Source organism: Podarcis filfolensis, assembly GCF_964270895.1.
Source record: "Podarcis filfolensis genome assembly, chromosome: 11".
In the NCBI taxonomy this organism is placed as follows: Eukaryota; Metazoa; Chordata; class Lepidosauria; order Squamata; family Lacertidae; genus Podarcis; species Podarcis filfolensis.
The window spans coordinates 22653038-22659692 of NC_139613.1; the positions used below are offsets into that span (position 1 = coordinate 22653038).

At 40.6% G+C, this 6655-nt stretch overlaps 1 long non-coding RNA gene across 1 annotated transcript; it reads left to right on the forward strand.

The window, feature by feature from the left end:
• The first annotated feature begins 4221 nt into the window (after positions 1–4221).
• On the forward strand, positions 4222–5987 carry LOC310745282. Its single transcript, XR_014540061.1, has 2 exons — positions 4222–4301; positions 5719–5987. It is a non-coding gene; the product is annotated as an uncharacterized lncRNA (long non-coding RNA).
• The last annotated feature ends 668 nt before the right edge of the window (positions 5988–6655 follow it).

Below are 6655 nucleotides of genomic sequence, written 5' to 3' on the forward strand. Positions count from 1 at the left end.
CTGAGATCATCTTCTGAGGCCCTTTTTGTGACCGTTCTTGTGAGAGGTCCGAAGGGTGGCAGCGCAAGAACGAGCCTTTCTTGCAGCTGCTCCCTGTTTGTGAAATGCTCTCTCCAGGGAGGCTCAGCTGACGCCTTCAATATAAACCTTTAGGCACCAGGCAAAAATCTTCCTCTTTAACCAGGCCTTTGGCTGATTGACATCCGATGCCCTTTTAAATGAGTTGTGGAATGGGGGATTATTGGGTTGTCTTGTTCTTATTTTTATTATGTGTTTTGTGTTTTAAATTTTGTAATTCAATGTTGTGAACCACCCAGCGATCGATGGGTATAGGGTGTTATACAAATGATAATAGAGAACAACAGCAGCAACAACAACATTTTTGTTGATTTAGGAAAGGGATTTTCAGAAGGTGCAGCTTTCCTGACCCTTGTGAGAGAAGCTGTACTGAACCACATTCCCTTTTCTAGACGCAGGAGACCACTGCATCTAGGCACCCCGCCTGTGTAGCCTGCCCCATGTCATTACAAAATAGTTAGACTGCATTTGTACACTGGAAAACTAACCCCGATGTGCTCTTTTAACTTCTCAACTGTGCTTACATATCCTGCAAAGAGGAGGCCTTCCTGTTCTGCGCTTGTGAACTGACACGCCACATTGCTTCTTGCAACAACAGCCACATTATGCCTCCTTGCACAAAACCAGCTGTCAGTTTAGATTTCCTTAATCCTGTCAGGTTCCAACTTGGCCAACCAACAATCATTATCTGTGGGGAAACCATCTGTGAAACAAAGCAATGTCCCTGGTGAAATGACATGCCATAAAATAAAATAAAAAGTCAGTTGGGGCATGATAATCAAAAGGATATTTAGCTTTAAGACTGTACATTACAGATTCCTGGTACCTCCCTGAGCAAAATTAACTTGCAAGATCTGATCCTGAACACTGAATCCATGTTTTGCGGTGCATTGTACTTTACACCTTGCATGTGTGCTTATTATTTGCCGTTGTTTATCATTTCAGTTGATAGCTTAGGGCACCCATGTAGCCTAACAATGAACAAGATAAAATGCAACATCAAACCATCTTGTAAACTATAACAGTATATAAAGCAAGTAGAGAGAAAACACATCAGATTAATAAATCAACCAGTTAAAAACAACACTCCCTCAGCAGCAGAGAAACCAGGTCAGCTTGTGTAAAAATCACCCATCTATAACTTTCACTTTGCGTGGCCATGTCAAACATAGAATGTAAATGTACCTTTAAATGGAAATTAACAGATGAATGGGATAATGAAGGTGTTTGTAACAAGCAGTATTAGGTTAGGCCTGCAGACACAACCCCACGCACAATACATTGTGGCCTGACAGGTGCTTTATAGGGAATAAGCAATCAGTTTAATAATGAATGAAAAAATTAAACTGAACGAGGCACACTCAGTTGGATTTTCATTTATTTTACAAAATGAATGCCAAGGATAAAAAACAGGGCTTTGTTTTCATTACCCACTTGTACCCATCCATTACTCATTTGGGGAGTATGTGTGGCTACATTCTACAGTTGCAAAAGAGAGTCTCGTGTTAGCTTCTTCTTGGCAATGGCCATTTTCTTTTCCCAGCATGCCCCAGCCCCCTTGCTGATGGCGTTATTCTCCTCCCATATTTTTCCAGAATGATGCCATATCCAAGCAGTTTTAAGAAATGGACAGAAAACCCGAGTAGGAATGGGTGAGAGAAATTCAGTCACGTTCACACTTGAAAGGTGAACCTACCTAATTCACACTTCACAAAACAAAATACCAAACAAAATGCAGCCATTCTTTGAAATTCACACTTCTCTAAATTTTGCAATGCAGTTCGCCAGCCAAGTAACCTACACAAAAATGTGCATTCTACAATAAGGTGTGCATAAAAATGTGTATTTTAGTGAAAATAGCATACAAAATGCATTATGTGAGGTAAAAGTGATTTGCAAGAATGTTCATAGTAGGCAAAATTGCATACAAAGACCTGTATGTTAGGAAAAATCCTCACTAAAACACTGACATATTTTCACGAGGACTTTTAAAAACATAGAAATTGCCTGATAAAATGTGGCTGTTATTGGACTTAAATAATTGAAAATTAATAAAACATATTTTTTTTAAAAAACATACAAATTGCACACTGGTGTAGGAATGTGGGGAATTGAACTTGAGACTGGAAAAATGAGAAACGGAGAAAAGCTGAAATCGACAAATTTGCAAACATTTTTGTACTGCTTGTTTGGAATGGGGAAAATGTCGTTTGCTTATTTGAAAGTAGGTTAAAAGCTTCACTTATTATTTTTTTTCAAGTGAAAATACCCATCATCCTTGATAGTGGATTTTTGTAACCTACCAGTAATTATTTTCCCTCACCTAGCCCCAACCCCCCCGCCCATGTTCAAACTGTTACTGAAGCAAATGACCTCACTGAAATGCTGCCTTGCCTTTCCCCTGGCTCTAGGCAGTTCTGGTGTCCTCGGGTTAGTCTGAGTATAGTACTTCAAAGCAAGAGAGCTGAAGCTGAGGTTTTCCAGTCACATTTAATGGCTGGTATGCTTTACAGAAATCATAGCAATACGTAGAGTCATTTGGAAGCACATGGAACCATAGCTCCACTTGGCCTTAGGAGGAAATGTTAACTGGTATGGCCTTTAATTGTTCCTTGGGAAAGGCTTTTTAAAAAAGCCCTCAGGACATCTCAAAATTCATTTTGCATTAAATGAAAGAAGAGGGATAGCCTCATTGGAAATTTTACAGACTTTAGGGCTCAGCCAAGATGCAGGATAGGGGCATGGATGAGACACTGTCCCTGATACCTGTCAGGATTAAAAGTGTACTCCTTTCAGTCATTTTTTTGGGAGGGTTATTGCCTTGCCTGATACTGAATCGCTAAAAACAGAAAAAACAATAATTTAAAACAATTGAAGATGCTGTTAAGGTACGTTATAGTAGTTTTGAAACTGTTTTATGAAGTATTATTATTCATCATCATCATTATTAAAATTTATACCCCACCCTTTTTCCTAAAGGATACCAGGACAGCAAACACAAAAGTGATAAAACAATACAATTAAAAACAAAACATGTTTAAAATATTTTAAAACTCTTAAAACATGTGAAAGAATCACATACAGTACTCTTATGGTTAAGAATGTCAACCAGTGCTTTTTTTCTGGGTGTATGCAACATTTTGTGAATCTATGTTTGGCCTCATTGATGGGCAGTATTTCAATATGAGTAAGAAAATGAGAGTACTCCTAAACATTTTTTTTTGGAAAAAAAAGCACAGATGTCAACGAACTATATCTTTCAACCAGGAAACTGACAGGAACAGTATCTTTCAGCCATCAAATGCCTGGGTAAACAAGAATGTTTTAAAATTCCTCCTCAAACTCAGTAATGAGGGAGGAAAACACACTTCACCAGGGAGGGCATTTTACCAATGGGGAACCACTAGCAGGAAGGGCCTGTCACAGGTCAATGCCAACTGGGCACCACATGGCAAAGATGCATATTGGGATTGGAGATAATATTAGGAACAAACTACACAAGCTACAAAAAGGGACGCGGGTGGCGCTGTGGGTTAAACCACAGAGCCTAGGACTTGCCGATCAGAAGGTCATGGTTCGAATCCCTGCAACGGGGTGAGCTCCCGTTGCTCGATCCCTGCTCCTGCCAACCTAGCAGTTTGAAAGCACGTCAAAGTGCAAGTAGATAAATAGATACCACTCCAGTGGGAAGGTAAACGGCGTTTCCGTGCACTGCTCTGGTTCGCCAGAAGCGGCTTAGTTATGCTGGCCACATGACCTGTACGCTCCCTTGTCCAATAAAGCAAGATGAGCGCCGCAACCCCAGAGTCGGTCACGACTGGACCTAATGGTCAGGGGTCCCTTTGCCTTACACAAGCTACAACTGTAAAGGAGCATACCAAAGATTAGCTGGTGTAAATGTGTTCAGATTTTGGCTCAACCCCGTGCCAAATAATGGCTTGCCACAGTCAATTGCATAGAACTGAAGTCCTTTTTGGAAACGATGTGATGATTACGTAATAGGTTCCTGCTAGCTTATAAGCCTTCAGTTTTCAGAGGGGTCGACTGGCATCAGCTGCTATAAGAAATTTGCAAGCAGAGAAGAAGTTAAATAATATTTCAAGTGAGGATTTCCTGTGCAGGTTTCCGGTCTCTTCCCCTCAACAGGGCCACATGACAAACATTGTATTTGTGTTTCTTTGAAAGTGTCGAACTTGCCGTTTTCTCAGTTCTATTTGCAGCCTGTGAGTATTGTTTTGCAACCCTAAAGCATTTGGGGAAGCGGCATGAGCAAGACACAGACTGGGGAAAACCTCTGGGGCATTGTTGCTTAACAAATGCCACGTCAGACAGCTCTGCGGTGAAATCTGTTAGGATTGTGCAGTAATGAAGGTTGTGATCCTAAGCCCAGTTGCAAGGCATTAAATCTCACTGAACACAGTAGACCTTACTCCTGGTTAAGCATATGTAGGAAATCCCTGTAAATTTATTTGTTTTTCCTTCCAATATTTATAGACAGCTTTTCACCATAGATGGTCACAAAGCAGTTTGCACAACCGTCAGTAACACAACCCAGCACTCAAAATAAAACAGTATTTAAAACAAACAGAAACCAGAAGTAAAATATTACAATCAATAAATAGGCATAAAACAGAAAAACAACAATAATTAGAAAGGTATTTTGCAAGGGGTGGCTGCTGAAGGAGAAAAAATTGGGGAAATAGGGTCTTCTTTCACTTACATGTTGAGCCAGATGTTTAATTTTTTTTTGTGAGTGTGGGGAGAGTGGGATGAAGCTGAACACTGCAAAACTTCATTTGCACCTCTGGACATTTGCATGGAAATGAAAGAGTGTTGCAAATGCAATAACATGGAGCATAAATAAGAAACGTATGAGGGAGAAGAAAGTCTCCACCATAACAAAACAAAAAAGAACAATTAGGCAGGGCAAGGTATTAAACAGATGCTTAAAGGAGCTTGGGAATATAAACACAGAAGAAAAAATATAACAAACAGAAAGGAAATGATCAGAGACCATAGGCACCAACTCTATGGGGCTGAAGACACCTCAGTTTCCCCAAAGTATGTTGGGATGGGGCTAAGCCCCCCCCCCAATCTTGAGGGGCTGGGCATTGTTGGGCCTCCCTGCGATGGCGGTGGGCCTTGCTGGGCCTCTACGTGGCGGCAGTGGGCCTTGCCAAGCCTTGTGGCTTCCTCCCGATGCACATGATGTCACACGTGTGCATCACACACATGACATCACGTGCATGTGATGAGCCCCCCCCCCAATTTTTGGGTGGAACTCAGCGTCTCTATCAGAGACAGTGAACAAAGTTTAAAAACTTGCTTGTGCAAGTATCTCGTTTGGGTTGTTTTTAGAGCACCAATTTCATGTACACTAGACAATATAAAGGTTAGGCTTTTTTGTTCAACTGGCTACTGAGCTTCACAGATTTTTGAATCCTCTTTCCCCAGATCAAACACTTTTCTCTGATACAAGCATATGTGCAGGGTTTCCTTTGCCTGTGTCCTTAGAAGTTACCCTCAGCGAGTTCAATGGGCCACATTCCCAAGTGAGCAGTCAAAGGATTGCCACGGAGATCTGCGGTTAAACTCTATTATCATTTATGTTTTATAATCTTATTTTCTTTATCTTTGCAGCAGCCCTGTGATCAAGGTTTCTGTGCTTCTCATGTTAACAGCTGGGCTTGTGGAAGAGTTGTGTACAAGACCACCAAGGTTGCTTCCGGAGGGTCTGTTTTATTGACCATTCGTTTGTGGGGAGTCAGTTTATGCTGAGGTGACCACAGCTTTAAAATGTACCAATAGATTATGGGCAGTTTGGATCTGGCACTGCAATTCTGCTCCCCCTTCCCATCTATTCTTATATCTTTGAACTTATTAAAGATGTTCCACTACTGTGGAAGACACCCTGTGAGCCAAAATGTAATCAATGCCCACGTCTGATGTTATATTTAGAATACCTTGATGTGCATATAGTTACTATCATGTGAACAGAGTTTGAACACCCAGAGCATCTGAGAACATGGAACAAGGACACAAGGCACTTACATTCCTAAGTATTGTGGGTTAAATACTGTAGTTTTAAAAAGTCCAGGGTAAATCTTCATTCTGCAACAAAGAATGCAAAACTTGTAGTTTCCTGGAAGAAAACAGTAAAAGATGCTGAATAATAGTAATAATAATAGATGGAACATTACTCTGTGGCCAAATATGTACCCACTAATGGTTGAAAATAATTGCTATTTGCTATTTTATCATCTCAAGTTCCTTTACTGCTATAGGACAAAATAATAAGACAAACTGATATGCAGCATCCTTTCATCTCTTAATGCACTCAGGCAAGAATCCAGAAACCACTTAGGGAAGGACAGTCAGCTGAAGATTAACTTCAAGCATTGTTTATTCAGTGAAAATACAATGTTCTGTATAACTCCTTCTCTGGCCGATGAGACATTCAGGACAGTCCAGGGTGCCTCCAGACGGTCACTATTTTGCGGAAGGGATTTAAGTGCATACCAAAAATTTAAATTTGAACAAGTAAAGTGAATCAAAGTCTCTGTCCTGGCCTAGCACA